Below are 17,266 nucleotides of genomic sequence, written 5' to 3' on the forward strand. Positions count from 1 at the left end.
AGACAGCAGAATTAAAAAACTCCTCTGAAATAATTTGGCTTTGCTAGTAGATCTTAATTAAAGCCTGATTTAAATTTCATTGCAAAATATGGCTTTTGTTAGCAGATCATTACTTATAGTAGTTTCACAAAGTATTGAATAACAGATTGTTACACTTTTATTCAGTTTGCATTCTGCATGGGATTCCAGCTGAGTTGATAATAGGGAGCAAACTCCCATCCACAAAGACTTAGTTTTGTTTCAATGTCTTAGTTCAAATGCATATCATTAAGACTTTGCTTGCTGACAGACAAGTCACTGACAAAACAAAAACCAAAAACTATTTGGAAGAACACGTGAGAGTTAAAGCATCTTGCCTGAGCACTGATTGACCATTGTAAATCGACACTGTCTCTCCTAACATTTCTATTTCAATCAAGGGCAGAAGAACTAAAAATGCATTAGGGAATCTCAAAATAATTTTTGAGTTTAATACAAACAAATATGAGCTGGTTACAGAAATATAACAGACCTGAAAATTAAAAAAATCAAAAACATTATGAAATGTGAAATCAGCTATATCAGATTTTAAATGAAAATAAAAGACTTGGGTTTGTAGTTTGTACAGTAAAATATCCAAAATGCAAACCCAAGCCTCAGCATTTTGGGAATTAGGACACTGAGAGCAAGCATTTTGTTCAGGATATTGAAGACTGAAACTGTAAAGAATGATGTTTTCAGTAATGAATGACTCTCTGATAACTTGATGGGGGAACTAGAATGGTGCCAAGTGCAAAGTAATACACCTGGGAAAGGGGAACATGCTACAGCTATACCACACCTAAACACAAGCTCTGAAATGGGCATTCGTACAGAGGCAAGAGTTCTCAGACTCACTGTGAACAGTCTGAAGAGGGTGACAGGGCTTATTAGTGGAATGGAGTTCTAGTGAAACACACAGAGATCAAACAGACTGCAACCTGTTGGCTTGAAAAAGATGCAACCATACAAGTTTAATGTAAAAGTCCATAGAAATCATGAATCATTTGCAGAAGCTTAGATGAAATAACTATTTATTATTGTATATCCTAACTGTTTTTCATAATAAGCGAAATACAGAATGTTCAATGAAATAACTAGGGAGTGCACTTAAAATAAAGGAAAGGAAGTACTTTTTCACACAATTAAACTGTGTTGTACAGCAACATAAGCCAGAAGTTAATAGTTTCAAAATGAAACTAGAGAGTTCACAGATACAGTTATTATTGACTGTAAAATTTGATGCTCTAGCTATTTAGGAAGGCCCTAGTCCCCACTGCTGTCTAGATGCAGGGAGGGCAAGCAAGGATAAATAACTCTATCTTTTTCCATTCCTCATTCAGTAAAAATCTGTTGTCAGTTTAAGTTGAGGACAAAGAAATGGGTTGGTCAGCCATTGGGCTAATGAATTTTACTATAGGATTATGCCATTGTTGCACTCCACAGAATTTCATATCAGATTGAAGGGGTCTCTCTGCTTTCACCTGTTAAGATTTCCCCTACCATTGCTCTAAGGCACTGACTACTGTCTACAGTTTCAGCTTTCTTACACAAAAAGCTCTTCAAGAACCAGTTCAAAACCAAGAAAAAAATATCTAAGAATCATCTCACCTTCAACAGACATAAACTCACTCCATTGGCATGAAATTACTTAAAAACAGAAGAGCCAAAGCAGTCCTTATGTCAAGAAAGAGTGAAAGAAGTATGCACAACAGTATCAGTAGTTCTTAATTATCCCACTTTTGGGAAGTGGACAAATAACAACAGTGTAACGACCATTATCAAAACTCGGCCTGGAAACTTGTGAAGAGTTACTCACAGACATAGGTACACAAAGGCTTTATTCAGGCTGTATCAGCTTTCTCTTTCCTCCTTCTTTCACCTGTTTAGCTCTTGCCTGAATGCCATGAACCACATCCTCATTTCCTACAGGCACAATTCCGTTATATTTGCTTCCTTGTCAGTTTGTCTTTGCTGTAACTTCTTATGAAGACTGGAAGAATCTAATCAAGAAAATTCCTGAGGCTGGATTTTGGGAACACCAGGAACATTACTGGGACTACTTGCACACCAGCAGAAATAATACATATCATTGTTTCATCAATGCTGTTAATTGTGACAAGACACAAAGCACTTTCTGAATAACTACATCAGCTACACAGATAGTTGTAGAAGGACAGACTGCAGACCAAACCACGTGCAGAAAGTTGTCATTGTTCAGAAACAGTTGTCTGTAATACTATCATTAGTCCTCCATCCTTTTTTGCGCTTTTATTTTTTTCCGATTTTTTGATAATGGACGGTTGTTGACATATATTAGTTCCATTTAATTCTCAAAGTTAATCACTGGATCTCATACGTACTGTCCTTTGGACATGTATTTGAATTGTAAACTCATATAAGGTAGATCCATCATTATCATCATTCCTGGAGGCAGAGGTACTGAAAATCAGTCTCTTGATAACATTGCTGGATGTCCCACCTGAGTTCTGAGCAATGGAGAGTGAGGAAAGCCATTGTACACAACAAGACATACAGGACAGGGCTATGCTTGATTGTCTGCAGGAGGACGAAGACTGGCCAGTTACTCGTTCATCCTAGTGTCTGGCCACATGTCACAGCTCTCACTGGTGACAGAGGGTAAGAAGGAGGAAACAGAGACATGGGACAAAAATCTCTAATAGTTTGTTGAGACTACAGATACAACTAAGGACCAGCAATATCTAGGATTTGTGTTGAATGTTACAGAGTCACAAAGCAGTTCCTGCATCACCTACAATTCCTTTCAGCCAGGCTTCACTATTCGTGCATGGTTTCTTTCCTTACAGATTGTTTCTGCATATATTCTGTAACCTACAATTCAGATCTTGAGAAAAGAATGCAACAAAATATAAATGATGCTGTTGCATAAGGCATGGAGAATTTGTCAAAAGATAATCATTGCAAATATTTAAGAGCTGACCTCATTGATAGGAATTGCTTTTCAGTAGTATCATAGTACGTATTCATAGTTTATAACTTTTTGCAGGGATGTGGCTAGGACAGCGTAAAGTGCCTTTGCCTTATTGTTCTGTTACAACATTTTCTCCAGATGACTGCCTGAGGTAGTCGTGTACACGGCAATTATATTTGCTGAAACCTACAATCTCCTTACAGAATTGCCAGTCTTTTAATGAGCTGGAGAGTCTCTTGATGTGAACTTTTTCAGACTCACACAGTCAGATCTGTTTTTCTTTACACAGGTGCGTCTAGGGTGCTGTTACACTGCTGAAGTTTGATGCAAAACTCTTGTGACATACCACTAGCCCCAGAAATTACTGGGGGTTTGTGGTGTTGGTTTATTCTAGAAAGCATAAGTTTGGGCTAGGTCTGGGCATACTCTGCCACTTCCGTGCACTGCCTCAGATATTTTACTTGGACGTCCCTGATGGCACTTTCCTCCTTTTCATGGAGCCTTTTTCCTTTGATTTTCTCTAGGACTTGATCTCCCTAGGTTTGACTGAATGATGTCACTAATGAAAACTGCAGCAAAGCTAATTCAGCTTACCTGAAAGCCCTTCTATATATCTATGCAAGGTAGCATGTGCCATCCAAATTCCAGAAATGGGGCAAATAATTCTATAGCTCCCTACCTGTTCTCAAGTTTGTTTTTCTTGAGTTGTCTTTCTCTCTGTTTCTCAGGTCAACAGAGTTTGAATATTTAGTATTTTTGATCTTGGACAAGTGTGTAACATTGCAAAGCATGGCATTTCCTTATGAAAGAGGGACATCTCCAATCAGTGCAAATGCAAAGTCCTTAGAAATCTGTACACTTAGCAAAAAAAAAGACAGTTTAGTACATCACAAACTTTCATTTCCCGCTAATGTGAGCAGAGTTATATCTAGCAAACTAGCAAGAAAAGCGCCTGGGATGGTAAGCTCTTGAATTTTATTTCCTTGACTCATCAGACACAAAAGTTCCATGTTTAATTGGTAGTATCTTGAAAGAACCTTTTCCTCTGCAGGAGTCTATCAAAAGCAAATATCTCAGTGTTGATGCACAATGAGAAGTAAAAACTAGAAAGGTACAGAGAGACTTGTGAAAGAAGTGGTTCCTGTGGGAAAGAAAAGACAAAATTCTTCACAGTTGATACAGGTGAAAAGCAATTCAGTTCTAGTACTGAGGAAGAAACAAGCAAATGAAGCAAACAATCCAATGTTCAATTTTTGTGCCAACAGAAGCTTTTAGACTTTAATGCTAAAGACCCAACATCTCTGGAAGTCAAGTATCAAAGCAAACTAAATTCCTGTCCCCCTGGTTGTGAATAAAAACCTCAGTAATAGATCCTAACTATATTCTGAAAACTCAAGAGTCACACAACAAAGAGTGCATGTTTCAAAACATATTGGCGTTTAGGGTATTCCAGTGCTTGAAGATCATGAGCTGTAAATCCTGATTTATCAGATCTGGTATTAATCTTTCAGCAATATTCATCCTCTCTGCTTGACTGAAGAGCCTGAAGGACTTCAATTACATCACAAGTTGTAAAAAGGTTTTTTGGACTAAGTACCTTTACACAAACATTTATTTACATCCTCTGTTCATCCTATTTTCAGAATCAGACTTTGGCTTGTAATAATTACATATTAAAAGAGTATTAATGTTTTCTCAGATAATTATATCTTTTCATCCTCAGACAACTATGCTACTAGCTCCTTACTGGTGGTAGATTAAAAAAAAAGAAAAATAGAGCACAGTACTAGAAGTGCACCACAATTAACATAATGATGCTGATTCTTTCCTCCATAAATAGCTCTCTTATTTTCTCTTTACTCAGCTGCAAAACTAAACACTTACTTTATTCTGATATTTCACCACCCACTTCTAGAATACTTAGATAATATCAGAGATTCTCCAGCTTTGCCAGTTTCTTTTCAGAGCTAGAGAGAAAGTAGGTTTTGGTCAAGAGTTCTCCTAATGAATGTCTATTTCATTAACATACATTCTTGCACTGAAAATCAGCTTTGTCCAGTCTTTACAATTTCGGTATGCCTTAACTCTCCAAAGCCTGAAAACAAAGTCAGAGAGCTTACTAAGCCCGACTAACATCTGTCTCATGGCTAAAGAAACTGTGCAAAGGACCCACATCCATTAAGAAAATAAAGCTTTCAAATTCAAGATAGGATGATTAATACTTTGTTAAAATGTAACTAGGATACTTTTCTGTTCTGCAGAACATCAGAGTCCAATAATAACAGTGACCTAAAAAAAATATCCTCTTCTCTTTCACCCATTGAGTTTGAAATCAGCTGATATTTTCTTTGGTATCGTAGACCTCTCATAGAAATTCATATTCTGAATTCTGATTGCAAGCAGATGATGCCCAGATGGCAGCTGTATAGCAGTTGAAATGTGGAAGCCAAAAGCTATTTTTCAGCTGTACTTAGCACTGTAACATCCTGAAAAAGAGCTTCATAATATTATTAAAAAGCACTGATTGCTACTGTCAGGCATTCCAAAGAAAGTCTTAACCTCTTTCCATTGCCTCCTACAAGTCTGTAAGGTGAAGAAATACAAAGAAAAAAATGTACGGCTTTGATGTTGCAAGGCTGTAACTGAATCAGTGACCCAAAGTTCAAGAGGTCACTGAAACAAAGGAGAGAAAAGAAGGAAAACAAAAGCCTGTTCACATGAAACTCCAATTCCACACTTTCATAATGAGTTCTCAGAAGAGCCTTAACATCATTACTGAATTGTGAAAAAAAACCACCAAATTATAACAATTTAAAACATAATAGACTAATTGCAGCTAAAGTAATGACTCCTTAGTATTCATATGGCATATTACCAGAGGACCTTAAATTCACAAATAGGAAAGATTTTTTTCCTAAATTTGTTTTGGGATGTGGGATTTAGGGTATAATTAAATTGCAATTTACTCCTATGGAAAAAAAAAAGGAAAAATGCTATCATGTTATGGATTTAGATATTCTCATTTCTTATTAACTTATGGATTATAAATGGTGTTTTAAAATGCTACTAGTTCATAAATTTAAAAATGTCTGTAATTTTTTTTTATTATGTCTGTATCAGATCCCATACTCTTTAAACAGACTTGAATATAAATGATAAAGGAAGTCTTGGATTGTTTCTAGATTCTTTATCAATACAAGATTCAATTTTGATGCCACAGAAAACTTTATGTGCAGTATTTCTATTATCAAATCCAAGTTCACATGATTCTTTTAAAAATGAGAATCCAAAGGTACTGTGTTGTGAAATTAGTTACTGTTCCACAATTTCTAGTACAAATAATGACTTAGAGGCATGAAAGAGCTCTTTGCCTCTCCTTTTGACATGGATTGATATTATGTAGTGGTACATCTTATTTTTGCCCCAACTGTCAGAGTAACTGAGGCACCACTATATTAGGTCCAGCACAAAAGTCAATACAGTCTCGGGCACAATGTTTTCCAGGACAAACTTCCCCTGACTGAGAAGATGTTATATCAACATTGCTGACTTCACTGTCATAGGTAACTGAGCTAATTTTATATCACTATGGGGAGCAGAATAGCAACAGCACCATGGAGCTTTGAATGGAAATTCAAAGTGATTTATATTGCTTTATGTGAATGCAGAAAGCACCTCAGCTTGGTGGAAGTTAAAATTATATTTGAACTGTGAGAGGAGAAGAGTCAGCAAACAAAACAGCCCATGGAAGCATACATACTGTTGCAAAATAGTACAGACTAAAAAAATGCATGGCACATGGGAAGGAATGTCATAAACTAAAAGGATTACAAGAACATGTAAACACCAGCAGGGTGTGTGCAACACAGACGAAAAGGAAAGCTGCATGAGCAGCTCAGATAAGTTTTCTGGAAGATCAATGGATAAAACAGCAGCAGATGAATGAGCTGCTGGCTCGGAGGCAAAATGAACTAACACTTAGCACTTCTAAGTTTGACACTGATGCACAAACCAGTACTATATCACTGACAAGGTATCTTAAAAAAAGAAAGTGGAGCTGTTTTGGTTATTAGTAAGCCCAGTACAAGAATAGATAGTAGCTACTGGAACAACAAAAACCATGCAAGATTTTTTAGTGAGTGGGCAGGTACTAGCATCACTTCAGATTACTCAAGAAAACCAAGTCTTGGTGAACATATCTAAAGGCAATATCACACCGAGATGTTGCTCAAAATTGCTGAATTAGCAAAGAAGGACGATCTCAAGGTTTTGCAAATTGTGCCAAAATCAAAATTCCAAGTAGAAATCCAAAGGCCAGGTTGTTATCAGATACATTAGTGACACTCTGCTACTAGTCCAGATCATAGCTGAGTCACATCCACGTGGGCACAGCTTCTTTCCAAATAATGGATGCTTCATGAAGTCTATAAAATTAACTTAACTAGTGTCAGATTGTAGTGGACAATCATCCAAATAAGACACTATCACTGCAATAGAGTCTATTATTGGAAGTTCTGGTGAAGAAGCCAAGAACTGCCTCATAAACAATACAGATTTTGAGTGATAAAGTGATGTCTCCAGAACAGAGTTGTGACAAGTTACAGATCAGAACAATCCCATACCCCAAATCCCATGCTGTTTTGCACACAGAGATATGTCTCTCTCTTTTTTAGAGAGGAAACCTTAATTTTCCTTTCTTTAAATCATGCACCTCCCTGGCTAGAATTGTGTCTGTTTTTCTAGTAATTCAACAGAATTGTCTCTTCAGGCATATGTTATATACCCAAGTTGTAAATACAATTAATTTTTTACAGTAGACTGCATTACTAGCTACCATTCCTTTATGGATACCTCTAATCTCACATATGCCTTCTCAAGTATGTCATATTACTTTTCCAGTAGCAGCTAAAGTAGGTCAGGAGTGACCTAGGATAGTAAACAGTTTACAGCTTAATCCCATGTTATGAAGCCAGTGAGATAACAGAAGTGCTGTACTTCTATGGCATGTCTTTTAATAAGTGCTGCCCATACAAAAACACATCTGTGAAGAGCTCCAGGCACAGTCTGCAAAACTCAGACCAGTATTTTAGCACATTAAAAGCTTCCACATGTATTTTAAGAAATTGCATTCTGGATTTTTATGGAGCACTAACTCAGGTGCTTAACACTATCTAGAAGGCAAAGGTATCACTAGGATGCAGAGCATGTTGTGTTTAAAGTAGATGTTTTTACAATAAATATGTTCAAAACAAATAAAAATTAATATTTTCATCCTTGGTGAATAGAAGTCTTACAAATACTAGCATATTTATTTCCGCCTTGTAACAACACACACTTCAGGATTTAAGCTAATTTAATGTGTTTTGGCTTATCAGCTACCAAAATAAACTTTTTTTCCTAATTAAACTGAAATAACTTACCATGTTACATTATGCTTTTTCAGAGGGAAATGTAACTTATGAATGAAAAAATAAAATGAAACCCCTTTTTTTCACTCCTTATACAGAAAATGATCAGCTTTACACACAACAGAAGAAACCTATTTCCAGGAAAGCTCAGTCCAAGTGTCTGGACATAAAAGATGTCTTTTTAGAATTACACTGTGCAGGTAGCAGCAGTGTTTTGTTACCAAAAAAATTGTGAGCTGCTATTTTCTGTGTTCCTGGGTCTCTGATTCTTGGCTTGAAGACAGTCAGTTCTTTGTACTCTGTTATTACAATGAGGTAACCAAAGAAAGAGAGTCTTGGTTTGAGACTGTCAGCTGTTACTAATCACTGCTCCATGGCTTGCTGTGAATCCCTGCTTGCCTCTCCCTCCTGCTCTGCTTAGCACACATAAAGAAGATAAATTACTCCCTAGTTTCCCTTCAAAAAGCATATTGTTAGTCACATTCCAATACTGTGAGCAAAAGATGGAATAATGCGAAGAGTTAAATGAGTATCTCAACAGTCCCACAGCAGGGTCCTTCTCAGGCAGATGTGAGTTTCAGGAAATGCACTTTCCTACTGATTCTTCAAGCATATTCTGTTATATTGCAAACCTTAAAAGCAAGTCAACTATACTTTTCAGAACAGTAGAGCATAATCCTGCAGGAGTTTTCTTTTAGAAACATAAGCATCAGTGATGCTCAGTAGATGCACCATCTAAGTGTCCATATTATTTCATTTTACTGGGAGATGTTTTAGTCTGTTGTGCATACAGTTTTTTAGCAACAACAAGTACAGTCTGGGTAGGCTTATGAAATTCTTTCATGCCCTCACTGACTTACACTGACAGAGAGAATTTTAAAGGAAGAATCATAGAATGGTTTGGGTTGGAAAGGACCTTTAAAGGCCATCTAGTCCAACTCCCTGCAATCAGCTGGGACATCTTCAGCAAGATCAGGATGATCAGAGCCCACTCCAGCCTGACCGTGAATGTTCCCAGGGACGGGACCGCCACCAGCTTTCTGGCCAACATGTTGCACTGTTTCACCACCCTCATTGTGAAAAAGTTCTTTATATCTAATCTCAATCTACTCTCTTTCACTTTAAAGCCATTACCCCTTGTCCTATATCAAAAGACTCTTTTTCTAAACAGTCTGACCCCATGTTTCTTATAGGCCTCCTTTAGGTACTGGAAGGTGTCATAAGGTCTCCCCAGAGCATTCTCTTCTTCAGGCTGAACAAACCCAACTGTCTCAAATTGTCCTCAAAGATTACATGCTCCATCCCTCTGATTATCTTTGTGGCCTCCTCTGAACCTGGTCTAACAGGTGTATGCCTTTCTTGTGCTGAGGATCGCAGTGTTCCAGGTGAGGTCTCATGAAGGCAGAGTAAAGGAGGAAAATCACCTCCCTCAACTTGCTGGTCATGCTTCTCTTGCTAGCTCATGCCCAGCTTTTCATCCATCAGAGCCCTCAAGTCCTTCTTGGCAGGGCTGCTCTCGATCTTCTCATTCCTCAGCCTATGCTGATACTAGGGATTGCCCCCATCCGGATGCAATACCTTGCATTTGGCCGTGTTGAACCTCGCAAGTTTCCCATGGGCCCACTCCTTGAGCTTGTCCAGGTCCCTCTGGATGGCATCCTGTCCTTCATGGGCATTACTGCATCACCCAGCTCGGTGTAACCTGCAGATTTGCAGAGGGTGTCCTCAATCCCACTGTCTGTGTCATTGATGAAGATATGAAACAGTGCTGGTCCCTGTACAAACCCCTGAGGGACACCACTCATCACTGATCTCCACCCAGACATTATGCCACTGTCCAATCAAATTATTTGTGCATGAAAATAAGAAAAGTAAGAAGAGGGTAGGGCTGTGGAATACCCTACCATGGAAATAGGGTAAAAATAGTGGCTGGTTTGAATCTCAGGTTCAGTAAATTTTTAACTGAGACTATAGAATATATTTGCCTGCTGTATCAGAGCCCTAGACTTGATGGTCCAGGAAATACTTTCCCTCATGGATTACTGTAATTTTTTACAAGACAATAATTAATCTTGATGCAGTGAAACCAAGCAGTTTTATAAAGTGAAGTGTTACTGAAAAAGTGGTATCAGTGATGTATAACAACAAAATGGTCATTCGTTATTCATGGTTAGCTGAAAGGTAAGAATACTGTAAAGCCACTGAACATTATTTGGGACTTTTCCATTTACAACAGTTGATGACCTTCTAACATTATCTTACCATGTTTTCATTAACATTCTCTTTCATATGAATAAACTGTGGCTAGAAGAGCAGGTGTTTGCAACCAAGAGGATGAAGGAGGAAGTAACACAGCCAGTTACAAAATATTTTCCCTTAACAAGAGCTAGAAACAGATAGAGGAAATGCATTTGAAGCTAGCAAACATTACTATCTGCACCCAAACTATTTGCTATTATGTGTCCATCAAGAAGTATAGGAACAACAGAAAGAGTACAATTATCAGTTTGCATTGCCAAATTCTTGTCATCAAATGCTGAGTGGTGTTTGCTCAGCTACCATGTGAGAACAGAGCCAGCTTAAAGATAAACAGAAGGAATTAAAGAATGCTTAACTTGCTTTAGCAGTTCTGCTACCGTAAAGCACAGGATGCAGTTTAACAATAGAACCAACTTTAAGTAACAGCAAACTGATGCCAAAATGCTAGTTTTCTGCCCCAGAGAGTTCTTCTTCTGCTTCCCTTGTAAAAGTTCTGGTGTTCACATGACACAGTCAGAAAAAACTAACCCTACAAAATCTAAAGTTAATAGTGTTGTGACGGCAAGGATGGGGCAGGACTACAAAGCTGTGGGGCAGGTCATGTCATCTAGGAGCCACTCTTAGCCATTTAATTGGCTCTTTGAATTGCATTAGTATATCCCAGCCATGGGTTTCATTAGTCAGCTTGGCTTAATCACGGTCACATAATTTTGGATCAAATACAACTGCTAATTTTCCTGTGAGATATTTGCCCAGTGTTCTTAATGGAACCAGGGGGAAAAATAATAAAATATCTAATTTCATTTTGTAAATATGCATATTCAAATAAATACAAGTTAAATTGAGATTTGGGAATACCTTGTCTCATCAGTTCATGTTAAAAGGCATACAAAGCTATATTTCAGAGGTGTATTTTATGTGGCTTCAGGGAATCATTAGCTGTATTGATTTAATATTAATTAACTTCACCAATGCATATAGTTCTTTGAAAATGTTAATATCTCTTTTCTTTGCCATTTTACTATTGTACTGCTACTGTTATTAAAAATAATAATCTAAATTTGGACTAAATTTGTGCCTGATCTTGTGAAGGACTCAATTGTGAAAGTTAAATTTAACTTCTGTTTTCTGGGATTTCTCAGCACCACACAAGACATGTTCAGCTGCTATCAGAATAAAGCTCTAGAGCTTAATCATGTTAATTAAACTCGGGCAATACTTCCACTGTCTTTACCTAACTATTCCTTTTCCTTACAAATTTTCTGTCAGCATATTTTACCATGACCTTGCACAGTGTTATTCATTTCCACAAATCCTCATCAACATACACAAAAGGGATTGTTCTCATGGTCTCACACTGAGAGTTTACTCATCACACAGTGCTTACTGGATGTAGGGGGTGGGAGTAGCCCATTTGAGACTGCTTCATTAGGAGAGTGAAAGACAACCTTAAAGAAACAAAATTAGGGCAACACTCCTGAGTCAACAGTTGCCATTATTGCTGTTCCACCATAGGAGTCCTTAATAAGCAATTGCAATTTCCTAATGAAGGGACTGTAAAAAGTAAACAGGAAAACAATTAGGAATAAAAAGATGCTCTGTTCATAATGTTGTGTTTTTAAAAACCAAGTACAAAACATCTAAAGGGGAATTTATGTAAAAATCTACATTGGCAAGGAAGTGCCATCAATTCAGTTCTAATACACTGAATAAGGGAAGAATTCAACATGATCATAGAAATCTTCTCTTTTTATATTACAAATAGTCAGCATGTATAAGTACCAGAATGGACTGTTTGTTATACACACTCATGCAGAAATGGTTCATGATTTTATGCATTTTCATCAATATGCTGCTGCATCTTGGCAGAATTCTGACTTAGAGGTGTTCTGCCCTGTGCCCACAGATGGTGCCCTCATGGCAGTGAATCCTCAGCCAAGTGCCTGCACCAGGATTCTGAACTCACAGTCTCTCTTGTACTGAGCAGAATGACTACTGTCCTGTGAGGAGCAGCTGAGGATGTTGGGCTCGTCCAGTTTGCAGACAAGGAGACTGGGGGGTGACCTCATTGCTCTCTGCAGCTTCCTGAGGAGGGGAAGGGGAGAGGGAGATGCTGATCTCTTCTCCCTGGTATCCAGTGACAGCATGAGTGGGAATGGTCCAAACTGCACCAGGGAACCTTCAGACTGGCCATTGAGAAACATTTCTTTCCAGAGAGGGTGGTCACACACTGGAATAGGCTTCTTAGAGAAGTGACCAATGACCACAGCCTGTAAGAGGACAATGCCCTTAATATCTTTAACTTTGGGTTATCCCTGAAGTCATCAGGCAGTTGGACTAGGTGGTCATTGTAGGCCCCATACAACAGAACTCTTCTATATTTAAACTTTTCATCATTATGCATAAAAAGTAATTTTAAAGAAACCAAAATTTAAGAACATTGTGGGCGAAATGTCAGATTCTGTTACAAACACAAGAATTTTAGTACAGGAAAGCAAACACATAAACTTCTTAGCTTTTCTGGAAGTTTTAAAGGGCAGCAAAAATATTTCAGAAACAAGGACTTTCGATATGAAAAGAAGCAGCTGAGCATTTTAACTGTTTTCAGACTTAAATTATATGCATGCATATATGCATATGCTCACATGCATACCACCTACCCCCACTGACAGTCTTGCTTGCTCTGGGAAATGATAAAATCCTTGAAGGTACTAGAATCAATCCTAAGCAGTGACTCTGTTTCTAGAACAAGCAAAAGAAAATGAATCTTGCTACTTGCCCAGTTCTTCAGTGGAATGCTATTTACTTTGCAATATAAAGGAAAAGATCTCATTTAAAAACTGCTAGTTAAGGGGTCTCATTTGTCAAACCATGATAGTTAGGGATTAACATTGTGGACAAATATAAGCCCAAGAATGCTTTGCTGATTAGGAGTCTATGCACAGAAATAGTGCCTCAGTCATACCAGCTGCCAACCAGGTACTACTGTGGTAAATATGCATATTCCATCTAATTCTGTAATTATGTATATTCCTTCTTCCTAAAAAAAAACAAAACAGGCAGAAACTCTTAAGTACAGTAACAGGAAAATTAGTTATGTGCATAAACTCAAATCTCTGACTGAAATAGCTCATGACTTGAGGATATTGGACTGTTCTGCAAAAAATCAGTTGATGCAGTTGTGCTAATTAAAGGAAGAAAGTGTTGTGAAACTGTAGAATTTTTTGCATGCATTCTACATTTTAACTTTTAAAACAAATCCTTTGAATCTGTTCTTGAACAAGCAGATTAAAAGCTATTATTGGCTTTATCTTTCTTTATCTAAAGAAAACATGCTCTGTATATTTAACCTTTGATCTTTCTGAGGAGTACAGTACCATCCCTTCGTGTTAGTGTGCCCTAGTATAATCCAAGGTTACACATAGATTATGTGCAGCATGTTTTCAATGTCTAGAAAATTAAAAACATTAGCAAAAATTCTGAATTGGTAAATTCTAGAGCTCTGTATAGAATCATAAGTACAATATAAACAAATATAATTAACACAAAGATAGTTATAGTATGGTAGCTATTCAGGAAGGTTCGTTAGAATCATTCGTTCATGACAACTTGCAGAACTGTGTTCAAGTCAGGTGAGCAATCAGAACTACCAGATTAACAATTCAGAATTTTTAACATTGCCCTAAGTAGATTTTTTCTCCTTTTCCCTGCATTGTTTCTCTCTCTTTCTCCTTCTCTTGAATTACATACTTATTTTCTCCTTGCCTTTTCTACATCTTAAAATATTTTCATTTCTTCTGTAACATCTTTATGAAAGAACAATGTAGTGCTTTGCTTTGTGTCCTGACATTCTGGAGAACTCCCTGTCATGTCTTTATTTCATCCATGGTGTTGGTTCTCAAGAGAAGGAAATAGTAGATGAAGAGAGAGAGCACAGGGGTAAGGGCTTGGGTTTGTTTGCAGTTTTACAGACTTATGCCTGCCCACGTCTTTCTTATTTTTCCCTTCCTTCCTCTCTGCCTCCCTCTCCCCCTCCCTCCCTCCCCATCAATACTTTAAAAATCATTCCCATTCATGTTGTGTGAGTGCACACGCTGGGAGAGATTACAGGGGCTCTGCTCCAGATCGCCTTGACAACTTCAAGGCATCCCTGTGCTTGGGGACCGGGGGCACAGCAAAGTTTCCCAGGCCCCCTGGGGATGGGGAGGGGAGAGGAAGAGAGGAGGCAGAGGTGTTGGAGCCAGCAGTGTGTGGAGGAGAGAGCAGCAAGTGGAATGAAAGGGCCACATACATCTCTCAGGGGACAATGGGAGTTTTGCTGGCTGACTGTGAAAAGACACACTGAGGATACAATGGTCTGTGACACATGAAAGCTCTGGGGACCCTTCCAGAGTCCCGCTCAGTTCTAAGAAATCTTGTCAACAACTTAAAAATGCAAAGAAAACAACCCCTTTCATTTTCTCATGCTTTAAAAACAGATTTTAAATATTTTTTAGATAATTCTTGTTGGTGGTATGCTGGAAGCTTTTGCAGTTCTCTGAGTTCCCATTAACTGTGGTGGGAGGGAAGGTTGCCCAGCAGCTCCCTAGTAAGGCTCTCAGAGGTGAGCACTTGCTTCTTCCTCATATAGCTTTTGTTCATACTTAGGTCTGACGTCCCTCTGCTTTGAAAGCTTTCTGCTATACATGCCACAAGCAGTTACAGGAATTGCTGTTCCCTATGTTCAGCCTGAGAAATCATTTATATGATAGCAAAACCAGGAACGAGGCTGAGCAACCTAAAATAAGGAGCTAGGTAATCACAGCCAGAGTGCACAATAGGAAACCAAGCTGGAAATCAGCTTACAAAGACAAGAGCATGACTCTTGCTCCCTGACACAGCACTTGCACATGGTTCACCACTCAATCCCAGAATCAATCCAAGAAAGAAACAGGCTCTAATCCTTCAACACAGCAATCTTTAGTGGTAAAATATGCCATACACTGACTCCTAGTGATTTTTGGAGTATGGGAGACTCAACCTTGTATCAAGTGTGCAGTACAAAAACAAATCAGGCTTGGTTAAAGCACAGGCACATATGCCTGTGAGCCCTCTGAGACTGACAGTGGTCAGCTTCTGGTCCTAAATCTATTACCTGTCAAGGGCAGGATGCTAGAATCCAACTGTTTCCAGAGCTGTGCATTTCCAAACATTCCTACCAAACAACATAGGTTAAAATTTCATGCTCAGGATGTAAACCAAGCTTAAAACTTACCTAAAACAGAAAAATCTATAGACTATTGTTGCTGCTTTATAAAGCAAGTAAGAACACACAAGAAAAAAGCAATTAAAATGTACAAAGATGGATTTGACTGGACTAGTACGTATGCATTCATTTTTCACTTTTTAAATTACATTCCATTTTAAGCTTCATACTACTACTTTAAAAATAAAGTTTGTAACACATGATCTCTGAGATAAACATTGTGGAATTCAATATCAGATTTGAGAGTCTCAAAAAATTATTTATTTTTTTGCATTGTTTAATAATATTTGCATTATTTTATATTTACATTATTTTGAGGACTCTAAAACGTATCTGAGCTTCCATCAACCAATAAGAAGGTTACAGAACTTGCTTCCTGTTTGTAATGATAAGAAAACTACTTATTACTTTCTAATATTTATAATTTTCCTCACAGAATTTCAAAACATAAATGCAAACTTACAATGAACAGTATCATTCAGTTTCACAGACAGAGAAGCTGAGCAGAGAAGTGAAGTATCATGTGCTTCTAATCTTGGATTTCCATTTTCAGTTTCTTACTGTACCAGTAACACTTTGCTATTCCACTACAATGGCACACATAAACCAAGAGATTCAGGGGATGAAACTGGTAATCTCCCTTTGCAGTTCCTTTTGTAGTTACAAATCTTACTGGCTCTAGTGGTTTCTGCTGAATGGACAGGCAAATACTAGATGAAATTAAAGGGTAAGTATGAAGAATGTGATTGGTTTTATACTTTAAAGATTTGATCAGAGTTTGGAACACAGCCTTCATCTCAGTTACATCAGTGACTAGAGTACTTTCACTGCAACTCCGTGGCACATATTTCCTCCTCTAGAAAGCAGACAGAAGTATGATGCATCTACAATATTCTGAGAAATCATTTAGTTTTGCCAGGCCATGATTCTAATTTTATATTTCCACATTATTTATATTCCTGCAGTCCTCTTGCCTTATTCTGAATGCTTTCTCCTCTGAGACAGATACCCAGGACAGAAGGTGGTGAACTTCCATTGTGTGTTCAAAGATGGCATCTCTATAAATGTGTGGGCAGTCTGCAGAAATATGGATTAGGCAATCCATATAGAAGGACATAATTAAGCAAATAGATCCTTTGGTGACTTCTTTTTTCATTTTGCACATTGAAAGCTTGATTCCCACAAGAAGCATCAGCACTGCTTTGAGACAGGTGATGCAGCTCTCCAGATGAAGTATAGGGAAAGTTACTGACTACTCGAAATTTTAAGGACCAATGGGGCATTGTAAGTAGAAGAACTCTCACTGCATCTGCTGGGAAGAGAAAGAGCATTTCCATTTCTGACAGTCCTCATAGGACCCTCATTCTCACCGATGCAGAGCTC

General features: G+C 37.9%; 1 protein-coding gene across 4 annotated transcripts in view; it reads left to right on the forward strand.

Moving 5' to 3' along the window:
• The window catches only part of SLC1A3 (solute carrier family 1 (glial high affinity glutamate transporter), member 3), a 63,375-nt gene that overhangs the window by 27,977 nt on the left and 18,132 nt on the right, over positions 1-17,266 (forward strand). The window lies entirely within an intron of this gene.

This window comes from Acanthisitta chloris, unplaced genomic scaffold, assembly GCF_000695815.1.
Source record: "Acanthisitta chloris isolate BGI_N310 unplaced genomic scaffold, ASM69581v1 scaffold7438, whole genome shotgun sequence".
NCBI lineage: Eukaryota > Metazoa > Chordata > Aves > Passeriformes > Acanthisittidae > Acanthisitta > Acanthisitta chloris.